This window comes from Oncorhynchus keta, chromosome 18 (assembly GCF_023373465.1).
Source record: "Oncorhynchus keta strain PuntledgeMale-10-30-2019 chromosome 18, Oket_V2, whole genome shotgun sequence".
Taxonomy (NCBI): Eukaryota; Metazoa; Chordata; class Actinopteri; order Salmoniformes; family Salmonidae; genus Oncorhynchus; species Oncorhynchus keta.
The window spans coordinates 54,768,826-54,781,325 of NC_068438.1; the positions used below are offsets into that span (position 1 = coordinate 54,768,826).

The 12,500-nt window shown below is 47.4% G+C and overlaps 1 long non-coding RNA gene across 1 annotated transcript; it reads left to right on the forward strand.

The window, feature by feature from the left end:
- Nucleotides 1-4,828: 4,828 nt before the first annotated feature.
- On the forward strand, nucleotides 4,829-8,043 carry LOC127908908 (uncharacterized). Its single transcript, XR_008069018.1, has 6 exons — nucleotides 4,829-4,876; nucleotides 6,175-6,218; nucleotides 6,395-6,680; nucleotides 6,857-6,944; nucleotides 7,627-7,692; nucleotides 7,988-8,043. It is a non-coding gene; the product is annotated as an uncharacterized LOC127908908 (long non-coding RNA).
- Nucleotides 8,044-12,500: the final 4,457 nt, after the last annotated feature.

The window sequence follows — 12,500 nt, forward strand, 5'->3', positions numbered from 1 at the left end:
CAGGGGGTACCGGTAGAGAGTCAATGTGGAGGCAATATACAGGGGGTACCGGTACAGAGTCAATGTGGAGGCTATATACAGGGGGTACCGGTACAGAGTCAATGTGGAGGCTATATACAGGGGGTACCAGTACAGAGTCAATGTGGAGGCTATATACAGGGGGTACCGGTACAGAGTCAATGTGGAGGCTATATACAGGGGGTACCGGTACAGAGTCAATGTGGAGGCTATATACAGGGGGTACCGGTACAGAGTCAATGTGGAGGCTATATACAGGGGGTACTGGTACAGAGTCAATGTGGAGGCTATATACAGGGTGTTACGGTACAGAGTCAATGTGGAGGCTATATACAGGGGGTACCGGTACAGAGTCAATGTGGAGGCTATATACAGGGGGTACCGGTACAGAGTCAATGTGGAGACTATATACAGGGGGTACCGGTACAGAGTCAATGTGGAGACTATATACAGGGTTTTATGGTACAGAGTCAATGTGGAGGCTATATACAGGGGGTACCGGTACAGAGTCAATGTGGAGGCTATATACAGGGTGTTACGGTACAGAGTCAATGTGGAGGCTATATACAGGGTATTACGGTACAGAGTCAATGTGGAGGCTATATACAGGGGGTACCGGTACAGAGTCAATGTGGAGACTATATACAGGGTATTACGGTACAGAGTCAATGTGGAGACTATATACAGGGGGTACCGGTACAGAGTCACTGTGGAGACTATATACAGGGGGTACCGGTACAGAGTCAATGTGGAGGCTATATACAGGGGGTACCGGTACAGAGTCAATGTGGAGGCTATATACAGGGGGTACCGGTACAGAGTCAATGTGGAGACTATATACAGGGGGTACCGGTACAGAGTCAATGTGGAGACTATATACAGGGGGTACCGGTACAGAGTCAATGTGCGGGGGCACCGGTTAGTTGAGGTAATTGAGGTCATATGTACATGTACGTAATTACTGAAGTGACTATGCAAAGATAATAACAACAGACACTAGCAGCGATGTAAAAGTGGTGGCAATGCAAATAGTCTGGGTAGCCATTTGATTAGGTGTTCAGGAGACTTATGGCTTGGGGGTAGAAGCTGTTTGAAGCCTCTGGGACCGAGACCTGCTCCGGTACCGAGACCTGCTCCGGTACCGCTTGCCGTGTAGTAGCAGAGAGAACCGTCTATGACTGGAGTGGCTGGAGTCTTTCACAATTTTTTGAGCTTTCCTCTGACACCGCCTGGTATAGAGGTCCTGGATGGCAGGCAGCTTGGCCCCAGTGATGTCCTGGGCCGTACACACTACCCTCTGTAGTGCCTTGCTGTCGGAGGCCGAGCAGTTTCCCACTGGGGGCGGCCCATCAGGAAGCCAAGGATCCAGTTGCAGAGGGAGGTGCTTAGTCCCACGGTCCTTAGCTTATTGATGAGCTTTGAGGGTACTATGGTGTTGAACGCTGAACTGTAGTCAATGAACATCATTCTCACATAGGTGTTCCTTTTGTCCAGGTGGGAAAGGGCAGTGTGGAGTGCAGTAGAGATTGCATCATCTGTGGATCTGTTTTGGACGGTATGCAAATTGGAGTGGGTCTAGAGTCTAGGGTTTCTGGAATAATGGTGTTGATGTGAGCCATGACCAGCCTTTCAAAGCACTTCATGGCAACGTGAGTGCAACGGGTCGGTAGTCATTTAGGCAGGTTATCATAGTGTTCTTGGGCACACAGACTATGGTGGTCTGCTTGAAAGATGTTGGTATTACAGACTAAGTCAGGGAGAGGTTGAAAATGTCAGTGAAGATACTTGTCAGTTGGTCAGAGTACACGTCCTGGTCCATCTGACCCCACGGCCTTGTGTATGGTAACCTGTTTAAAGGTCTTACTCACATCGGCTGTGGAGAGCGTGATCACACAGTCTTCCGGAACAGCTGGTGCTCTCATGCATGTTTCCATGTTATTTGCCTCGAAGCGAGCATAGAAGTAGTTTAGCTCATGTGGTAGGCTCGTTTCACTGGGCAGCTCTCGGCTGTGCTTCCCTTTGTAGTCTGTAATGTTTTGCACATCCGATGAGAGTCAGAGCCGGTGTAGTATGATTCATTCTTAGTCCTGTATTGGCGCGTTTCCTGTTTGATGGTTCGTCGCAGGACATAGCGGGATTTCTTGTAAGCTTCCGGGTTAGAGTCCCGCTCCTTGAAAGCAGCAGCTCTAACCTTTAGCTCAGTGCGGATGTTGTCTGTAATCCATGGCTTCTGGTTGGGGTATGTACATATGGTCACTGTGGGGACGACGTCATCGATGCACTTATTGATGAAGCCAGTGACTGATGTGGTGTACTCCTCAATGCCACCGGAGGAATTCCGGAACATGTTCCAGTCTGTAATAGCAAAACAGTCCTGTAGTTTAGCATCTGCTTCATCTGACCACTTTTTTACTGACCAAGTCACTGGTGCTTCCTGCTTTAATTTTTGCTTGTAAGCAGAAATCAGGTGGATAGAATTATTGTCAGATTTGCCAAATGGAAGGCGAGGGAGAACTTTGTATGCGTCTCTGTGTGTGTGGAGGACAGGTGATCTAGAATTGTTTTAGACGCCTACAAAAAACAGATGAAAACTCTCTCGGTAGATGGTGTGGTCTACAGCTTATCATGAGATACTCTACCTCAGGCGAGCAAAACCTTGAGATCTCCTTAGATATATTGTGCACCAGCTGTTATTTACAAAAAATACATAGTCCGCCGCCCCTTGTCTTACCAGACGCTGCTGTTCTATCCTGCCGGTACAGCGTATAACCAGCCAGCTCTATGTAGACAATGTCATCGTTCAGCCACGACTCCATGAAGCATAAGATATTACAGTTTTGAATGTCGTGTTAGTAGTTTAATCTTCCCGGTAGATCATCGATTTTATTTTCCTAAGATTGCACGTTTGCTAACAGAATGGAAGGCAGTGGGGGTTTATTCGAGCGCCTACGACTTCTCATAAGGCAGCCTTTTTCTTTGCCTTCTCTTCATGCATATGACAGATCTGGGCCTGTTCCTGGGAAAGCAGTAGGTCATATGGAATTGAATAATATAATATAGCAATGTGCCCCGTCCACCTGAACATCTGCACCTGAATATTTGTCGTTTTATTAGCCATTTATTTCCTGTGTTTGAGGGGAGCAAAATCCACTCGTCACTTAAATTTAGCTGGATGGATTACTTTCATTTTACAGTGACTCTTTCATAGGTTGTTTTGTCCCGTTAATATTACGACTGTGGACATGTTTTGTAATGACTTGTCAAACACACCCTGGTAATGGCTGAAATGGGAATCAATGGAATACATTGTCTTTCTGTTGCATCTATAACAGCACTAATGCTTCGTTGGTGATTTAACTCACCGTCCCAACAAAGAGAAGAAAGAGAAACTTCAGTTTCATGGGGGTTCATTTGTTGTTATTGAAAACAAAGTTATAGTTTAACTTCTTGCGTCGAGCCCATCCCGGATCCGGGATCGTGAATACAGCCTCAAGCTCATTACCATAACGCAACGTTAACTATTCATGAAAATCGCAAATTAAATGAAAGTAATCTATTTGCTCTCAAGCTTAGCCTTTTGTTAACAACACTGTCATCTCAGATTTTCAAAATATGCTTCTCAACCATAGCAAACTAGCATTTAGCATTTAGCGTTAGCATTTAGTATTAGCATTTAGCATTAGCATTTAGTGTTAGCATTAGCAGGCAACATTTTCACAAAAACCAGCAAAAACATTCAATAAATCATTTTCCTTTGAAGAACTTCGGATGTTTTCAATGAGGAGACTCTCAGTTAGATAGCAAATGTTCAGTTTTCCTGAAAGATTAGTTGTGCAGGAGAAATCGGTCCGTTTTCTGCGTCATGTTTGGCTACCAAAAAAAAAACGAAAATTCATTCATCCAAACGCCAAATTTTCTTCCACATTAACTCCATAATATCGACTGAAACATGGTAAACGTTGTTTAGAATCAATCCTCAAGGTGTTTTTCACATATCTCTTCATGATATATCATTCCTGGAAGTCTCCTCTCTGTCTCAATCACATGGATGAATGCGAGCAGCTTGGAGATTACGCAACAATTTCAACAAAGGACACCGGGCGGACCCCTGGTAAATGTAGTCTCTTATGGTCAATCTTCCAATGATATGCCTACAAATACATCACAATGCTGCAGACAACTTGGAGAAACGATAGAAAGGGCAGGCTAATTCGTGGCGCTTTCACAGCCATATAAGGAGACAATGGAAAACAGAGCCTCAAAATCCTGCTCATTTCCTGTTTGAAGTTGCATCTTGGTTTCGCCTGTAAGATCAGTTCTGGGGCACCCACAGATAATATCTTTGCAGTTTTGAAAACGTCAGAGTGTTTTCTTTCCAAAGCTGGCAATTATATGCATAGTCGAGCATCTTTTTGTGACAAAATGTTGCGCTTAAAACGGGCATGTTTTTTTTATCCAATAATGAAATGGCGCCCCCCTAGCTTCAACTGGTTTTAATACATTTGAAATGCTCTAAAATGAAATCAACTTCCGAACACTTGGATGATCGGGATGTTATGTCTGATGTGATTGACAATGTAAAGTATGTATAGATGTCATCTAGAGTCAAGCTGTTGGTTATTAATCAGTATCCTGATATTGATACACTTGTTGAATTATGCAGAACGTGACAACAGTCATTAATGAAGCACTATAGAAAGTGCAGGTGATTGGTGGTTGGTGTAGACAGTGCAGGTGATTGGTGGTTGGTCTAGACAGTGCAGGTGATTGGTGGTTGGTCTAGACAGTGCAGGTGGTTGGTCTAGACAGAGCAGGTGATTGGTCTAGACAGTGCAGGTGATTGGTCTCGACAGAGCAGGTGATTGGTCTAGACAGTGCAGGTGATTGGTCTAGACAGAGCAGGTGATTGGTTTCGACAGAGCAGGTGATTGGTTTCGACAGAGCAGGTGATTGGTTTCGACAGAGCAGGTGATTGGTCTCGACAGAGCAGGTGGTTGGTCTCGACAGAGCAGGTGATTGGTCTCGACAGAGCAGGTGGTTGGTCTCGACAGAGCAGGTGATTGGTCTCGACAGAGCAGGTGATTGGTCTAGACAGAGCAGGTGATTGGTCTCGACAGAGCAGGTGATTGGTCTCGACAGAGCAGGTGATTGGTCTAGACAGAGCAGGTGATTGGTCTAGACAGAGCAGGTGATTGGTCTCGACAGAGCAGGTGATTGGTCTAGACAGTGCAGGTGATTGGTCTAGACAGAGCAGGTGATTGGTCTAGACAGAGCAGGTGATTGGTCTAGACAGAGCAGGTGATTGGTCTAGACAGAGCAGGTGATTGGTCTCGACAGAGCAGGTGATTGGTCTCGACAGAGCAGGTGATTGGTCTAGACAGAGCAGGTGATTGGTCTCGACAGAGCAGGTGATTGGTCTCGACAGAGCAGGTGATTGGTTTCGACAGAGCAGGTGATTGGTCTCGACAGAGCAGGTGGTTGGTCTAGACAGAGCAGGTGATTGGTCTAGACAGAGCAGGTGATTGGTCTAGACAGAGCAGGTGATTGGTCTCGACAGAGCAGGTGATTGGTCTCGACAGAGCAGGTGATTGGTCTAGACAGAGCAGGTGATTGGTCTCGACAGAGCAGGTGATTGGTCTCGACAGAGCAGGTGATTGGTTTCGACAGAGCAGGTGATTGGTCTCGACAGAGCAGGTGGTTGGTCTCGACAGAGCAGGTGATTGGTCTCGACAGAGCAGGTGATTGGTCTAGACAGAGCAGGTGATTGGTCTAGACAGTGCAGGTGGTTGGTCTAGACAGTGCAGGTGATTGGTCTCGACAGAGCAGGTGATTGGTCTCGACAGAGCAGGTGATTGGTCTCGACAGAGCAGGTGATTGGTTTCGACAGAGCAGGTGATTGGTCTCGACAGAGCAGGTGATTGGTCTCGACAGAGCAGGTGATTGGTCTCGACAGAGCAGGTGATTGGTCTAGACAGAGCAGGTGATTGGTCTCGACAGAGCAGGTGATTGGTCTAGACAGAGCAGGTGATTGGTCTCGACAGAGCAGGTGATTGGTCTCGACAGAGCAGCTGATTGGTCTCGACAGAGCAGGTGATTGGTCTAGACAGTGCAGGTGATTGGTCTAGACAGAGCAGGTGATTGGTCTAGACAGAGCAGGTGATTGGTCTCGACAGTGCAGGTGATTGGTCTCGACAGAGCAGGTGATTGGTCTAGACAGTGCAGGTGATTGGTCTCGACAGAGCAGGTGATTGGTCTCGACAGAGCAGGTGATTGGTCTCGACAGTGCAGGTGATTGGTCTCGACAGAGCAGGTGATTGGTCTAGACAGAGCAGGTGATTGGTCTAGACAGTGTAGGTGATTGGTCTAGACAGAGCAGGTGATTGGTCTAGACAGTGCAGGTGATTGGTCTAGACAGTGCAGGTGATTGGTCTCGACAGAGCAGGTGATTGGTCTCGACAGAGCAGGTGATTGGTTTCGACAGAGCAGGTGATTGGTCTCGACAGAGCAGGTGATTGGTCTAGACAGAGCAGGTGATTGGTCTCGACAGAGCAGGTGATTGGTCTAGACAGAGCAGGTGATTGGTCTCGACAGAGCAGGTGATTGGTCTCGACAGAGCAGGTGATTGGTCTAGACAGTGCAGGTGATTGGTCTAGACAGTGCAGGTGATTGGTCTCGACAGAGCAGGTGATTGGTCTCGACAGAGCAGGTGATTGGTCTCGACAGTGCAGGTGATTGGTCTAGACAGTGCAGGTGATTGGTCTAGACAGTGCAGGTGATTGGTCTAGACAGAGCAGGTGATTGGTCTCGACAGTGCAGGTGATTGGTCTCGACAGAGCAGGTGATTGGTCTAGACAGAGCAGGTGATTGGTCTCGACAGTGCAGGTGATTGGTCTCGACAGAGCAGGTGATTGGTCTAGACAGTGCAGGTGATTGGTCTAGACAGTGCAGGTGATTGGTCTAGACAGTGCAGGTGATTGGTCTCGACAGTGCAGGTGATTGGTCTCGACAGAGCAGGTGATTGGTCTAGACAGTGCAGGTGATTGGTCTCGACAGAGCAGGTGATTGGTCTCGACAGAGCAGGTGATTGGTCTCGACAGAGCAGGTGATTGGTCTCGACAGAGCAGGTGATTGGTCTCGACAGAGCAGGTGATTGGTCTAGACAGAGCAGGTGATTGGTCTCGACAGAGCAGGTGATTGGTCTCGACAGAGCAGGTGATTGGTCTAGACAGAGCAGGTGATTGGTCTAGACAGAGCAGGTGATTGGTCTAGACAGAGCAGGTGATTGGTCTAGACAGAGCAGGTGATTGGTCTAGACAGAGCAGGTGATTGGTCTAGACAGAGCAGGTGATTGGTCTAGACAGTGCAGGTGATTGGTCTAGACAGAGCAGGTGATTGGTCTAGACAGTGCAGGTGATTGGTCTAGACAGTGCAGGTGATTGGTCTAGACAGTGCAGGTGATTGGTCTAGACAGTGCAGGTGATTGGTCTCGACAGTGCAGGTGATTGGTCTCGACAGAGCAGGTGATTGGTCTAGACAGTGCAGGTGATTGGTCTAGACAGAGCAGGTGATTGGTCTCGACAGAGCAGGTGATTGGTCTAGACAGAGCAGGTGATTGGTCTAGACAGTGCAGGTGATTGGTCTCGACAGAGCAGGTGATTGGTCTCGACAGTGCAGGTGATTGGTCTAGACAGTGCAGGTGATTGGTCTAGACAGTGCAGGTGATTGGTTCAGGTGATTGGTCTCGACAGTGCAGGTGATTGGTCTAGACAGAGCAGGTGATTGGTCTCGACAGAGCAGGTGATTGGTCTCGACAGAGCAGGTGATTGGTCTAGATAGTGCAGGTGATTGGTCTAGACAGTGCAGGTGATTGGTCTACAGAGCAGGTGATTGGTCTCGACAGTGCAGGTGATTGGTCTCGACAGAGCAGGTGATTGGTCTAGACAGTGCAGGTGATTGGTCTAGACAGTAGGTGATTGGTCTCGACAGAGCAGGTGATTGGTCTCGACAGTGCAGGTGATTGGTCTCACAGAGCAGGTGATTGGTCTCGACAGTGCAGGTGATTGGTCGACAGAGCAGGTGATTGGTCTAGACAGTGCAGGTGATTGGTCAACAGTGCAGGTGATTGGTCTATAGAGCAGGTGATTGGTCTAGACAGTGCAGGTGATTGGTCTAGACAGTGCAGGTGATTGGTCTCGACAGAGCAGGTGAGTGCAGGTTGGTCCAGATAGGCCCAAAAAGGGTTGTAACCATAGCGGAACCCTTTTTTGGTGCTATATAGTGCATTTTTTAATGGTTCTTTTATAGAACATTAGGAAAGGGTTCTAGAACCATATAGGTTCTGTTTAGAACCGAGCATGGTTCTTTATTGAACCATCAAAAAAGGGTTCTATATAGCATCAAAAAAGGGTTCTATATAGCATCATAAAAGGGTTCTATATAGCATCAAAAAAGGGTTCTATATAGCATCAAAAAAGGGTTCTATATAGCATCAAAAAGGGTTCTATATAGCATCAAAAAAGGGTTCTATATAGCATCAAAAAGGGTTCTATATAGCATCAAAAAGGGTTCTATATAGCATCAAAAAAGGGTTCTATATAGCATCAAAAAAGGGTTCTATATAGCATCAAAAAGGGTTCTATATAGCATCAAAAAAGGGTTCTATATAGCATCAAAAAGGGTTCTATATAGCATCAAAAAAGGGTTCTATATAGCATCAAAAAGGGTTCTATATAGCATCAAAAAGGGTTCTATATAGCATCAAAAAGGGTTCTATATAGCATCAAAAAGGGTTCTATATAGCATCAAAAAGGGTTCTATATAGCATCAAAAAGGGTTATATATAGCATCAAAAAGGGTTCTATATAGCATCATAAAAGGGTTCTATATAGCATCATAAAAGGGTTCTATATAGCATCAAAAAGGGTTCTATATAGCATCAAAAAAGGGTTCTATATAGCATCAAAAAGGGTTCTATATAGCATCAAAAAGGGTTCTATATAGCATCAAAAAGGGTTCTATATAGCATCAAAAAGGGTTCTATATAGCATCAAAAAGGGTTATATATAGCATCAAAAAAGGGTTCTATATAGCATCAAAAAGGGTTCTATATAGCATCATAAAAGGGTTCTATATAGCATCATAAAAGGGTTCTATATAGCATCATAAAAGGGTTCTATATAGCATCATAAAAGGGTTCTATATAGCATCATAAAAGGGTTATATATAGCATCATAAAAGGGTTCTATATAGCATCATAAAAGGGTTCTATATAGCATCAAAAGGAATACAAAACAAACAACCCCTATCTGGTACTATTTACAACCATTTATTTTTTAAGAATATGAATAATACCAGCACTTTTCATTACAAAGAGAATGTCAGGGTTCTGGGGGGGTGTGAAGGGATTACTCAGGACTCACAGTGTTGTGGAGGGATTACTCAGGACTCTCAGTGTTGTGAGGGGGTGTGAAGGGATTACTCAGGACTCTCAGTGTTGTGGAGGGATTACTCAGGACTCTCAGTGTTGTGAGGGGGTGTGAAGGGATTACTCAGGACTCTCAGTGTTGTGAGGGGGTGTGAAGGGATTACTCAGGACTCTCAGTGTTGTGAAGGGATTACTCAGGACTCTCAGTGATCTGAGGGGGTGTGAAGGGATTACTCAGGACTGTCAGTGTTGTGAAGGGGTGTGAAGGGATTACTCAGGACTCTCAGTGTTGTGAAGGGATTACTCAGGACTGTCAGTGTTGTGAGGGGGTGTGAAGGGATTACTCAGGACTCTCAGTGTTGTGAGGGGGTGTGGAGGGATTACTCAGGACTCTCAGTGATCTGAGGGGTGTGAAGGGATTACTCAGGACTGTCAGTGTTATGAGGGGGTGTGAAGGGATTACTCAGGACTGTCAGTGTTGTGAGGGGGTGTGAAGGGATTACTCAGGACTGTCAGTGTTGTGAGGGGTGTGAAGGGATTACTCAGGACTCTCAGTGTTGTGAGGGGTGTGAAGGGATTACTCAGGACTGTCAGTGTTGTGAGGGGGTGTGAAGGGATTACTCAGGACTCTCAGTGTTGTGAAGGGATTACTCAGGACTGTCAGTGTTGTAAAGGGGTGTGAAGGGATTACTCAGGACTCTCAGTGTTGTGAAGGGATTACTCAGGACTCTCAGTGTTCTGAGGGGGTGTGAAGGGATTACTCAGGACTCTCAGTGTTGTGAAGGGATTACTCAGGACTGTCAGTGTTGTGAGGGGTGTGAAGGGATTACTCAGGACTCTCAGTGTTGTGAAGGGATTACTCAGGACTGTCAGTGTTGTGAGGGGGTGTGAAGGGATTACTCAGGACTGTCAGTGTTGTGAAGGGGTGTGAAGGGATTACTCAGGACTCTCAGTGTTGTGAAGGGATTACTCAGGACTGTCAGTGTTGTGAAGGGGTGTGAAGGGATTACTCAGGACTCTCAGTGTTGTGAAGGGATTACTCAGGACTCTCAGTGTTGTGAAGGGGTGTGAAGGGATTACTCAAGACTGTCAGTGTGGGAGGTGAAACCTGTTTATAGTACTACTGCTGTCATAACTAAAGCACACCCCTTTGTGTGTGTGTGTGTGTGTGTGTGTGTGTGTGTGTGTGTGTGTGTGTGTGTGTGTGTGTGTGTGTGTGTGTGTGTGTGTGTGTGTGTGTGTGTGTGTGTGTGTGTGTGTGTGTGTGTGTGTGTGTGCGTGCGCGTGCGCGTGCGTGCGTGTGTGCGTGCGTGCGTGTGTGTGTGTGTGCGTGTGTGTGTATGTGTGTGTCGTACTATGCCTGGCTTTACCCAACCACACCCTCTAGCCACAAACAAGGATGCAGTAAGGATGTGTTGACAACAGCAACACATGACGCCACATCATAATGCTACTATATTAACAACCAATTAAAACGAGGACTGAAACCACTTGCCTTTGACAACTGGTATCCCTAGTGTTTGAGACTTCACGTCGTTATGCAAATGTTGCTGTGTTAACAAGCAGCAACATGCAGTAGGCTAATGTTCAGAAAATACCATAAACACTTGGCATACTTCTACTATTTGAGCAGGTGCATTTGTGTTCTATTTCACCGCACAAGCTAACACTTTGGGTCTGCGAAACACAACCACTACACTGTATACCACAACCACTACACTATATAACACAACCACTACACTATATAACACAACCACTACACTGTATACCACAACCACTACACTGTATAACACAACCACTACACTGTATAACACAACCACTACACTGTATAACACAACCACTACACTGTATACCACAACCACTACACTGTATAACACAACCACTACACTGTATAACACAACCACTACACTGTATACCACAACCACTACACTGTATAACACAACCACTACACTGTATACCACAACCACTACACTGTATAACACAACCACTACACTATATAACACAACCACTACACTGTATAACACAACCACTACACTGTATACCACAACCACTACACTGTATAACACAACCACTACACTGTATAACACAACCACTACACTATATAACACAACCACTACACTATATACCACAACCACTACACTATATAACACAACCTTTACATTCCCCTCAGCCCCCCTACCTCGTTCCCCTCAGCCCCCTACCTCATTCCCCTCAGCCCCCTACCTCATTCCCCTCAGCCCCCTACCTCGTTCCCCTCAGCCCCCTACCTAGTTCCCCTCAGCCCCCTACCTCGTTCCCCTCAGCCCCCTACCTCGTTCCCCTCAGCCCCCTACCTCGTTCCCCTCAGCCCCCTACCTAGTTCCCCTCAGCCCCCTACCTAGTTCCCCTCAGCCCCCTACCTAGTTCCCCTCAGCCCCCTACCTAGTTCCCCTCAGCCCCCTACCTAGTTCCCCTCAGCCCCCTACCTAGTTCCCTCAGCCACCCTACCCTCGTTCCCCTCAGCCCCCTACCTCGTTCCCCTCAGCCCCCTACCTCGTTCCCTCAGCCCCCTACCTCGTTCCCCTCAGCCCCCTACCTAGTTCCCCTCAGCCCCCTACCTAGTTCCCCTCAGCCCCCCTACCTAGTTCCCCTCAGCCCCCCTACCTAGTTCCCTCAGCCACCCTACCTCGTTCCCCTCAGCCCCCTACCTCGTTCCCCTCAGCCCCCCTACCTCGTTCCCCTCAGCCCCCCTACCTAGTTCCCCTCAGACCACCTACCTCGTTCCCGTCAGCCACCCTACCTCGTTCCCCTCAGCCCCCCTACCTCGTTCCCCTCAGCCCCCCTACCTCGTTCCCCTCAGCCCCCCTACCTCGTTCCCCTCAGCCCCCCTACCTCGTTCCCCTCAGCCCCCCTACCTCGTTCCCCTCAGCCCCCCTACCTCGTTCCCCTCAGCCCCCCTACCTAGTTCCCCTCAGCCCCCCTACCTAGTTCCCCTCAGCCCCCCTACCTAGTTCCCCTCAGCCCCCCTACCTAGTTCCCCTCAGCCCCCCTACCTCGTTCCCCTCAGCCCCCCTACCTC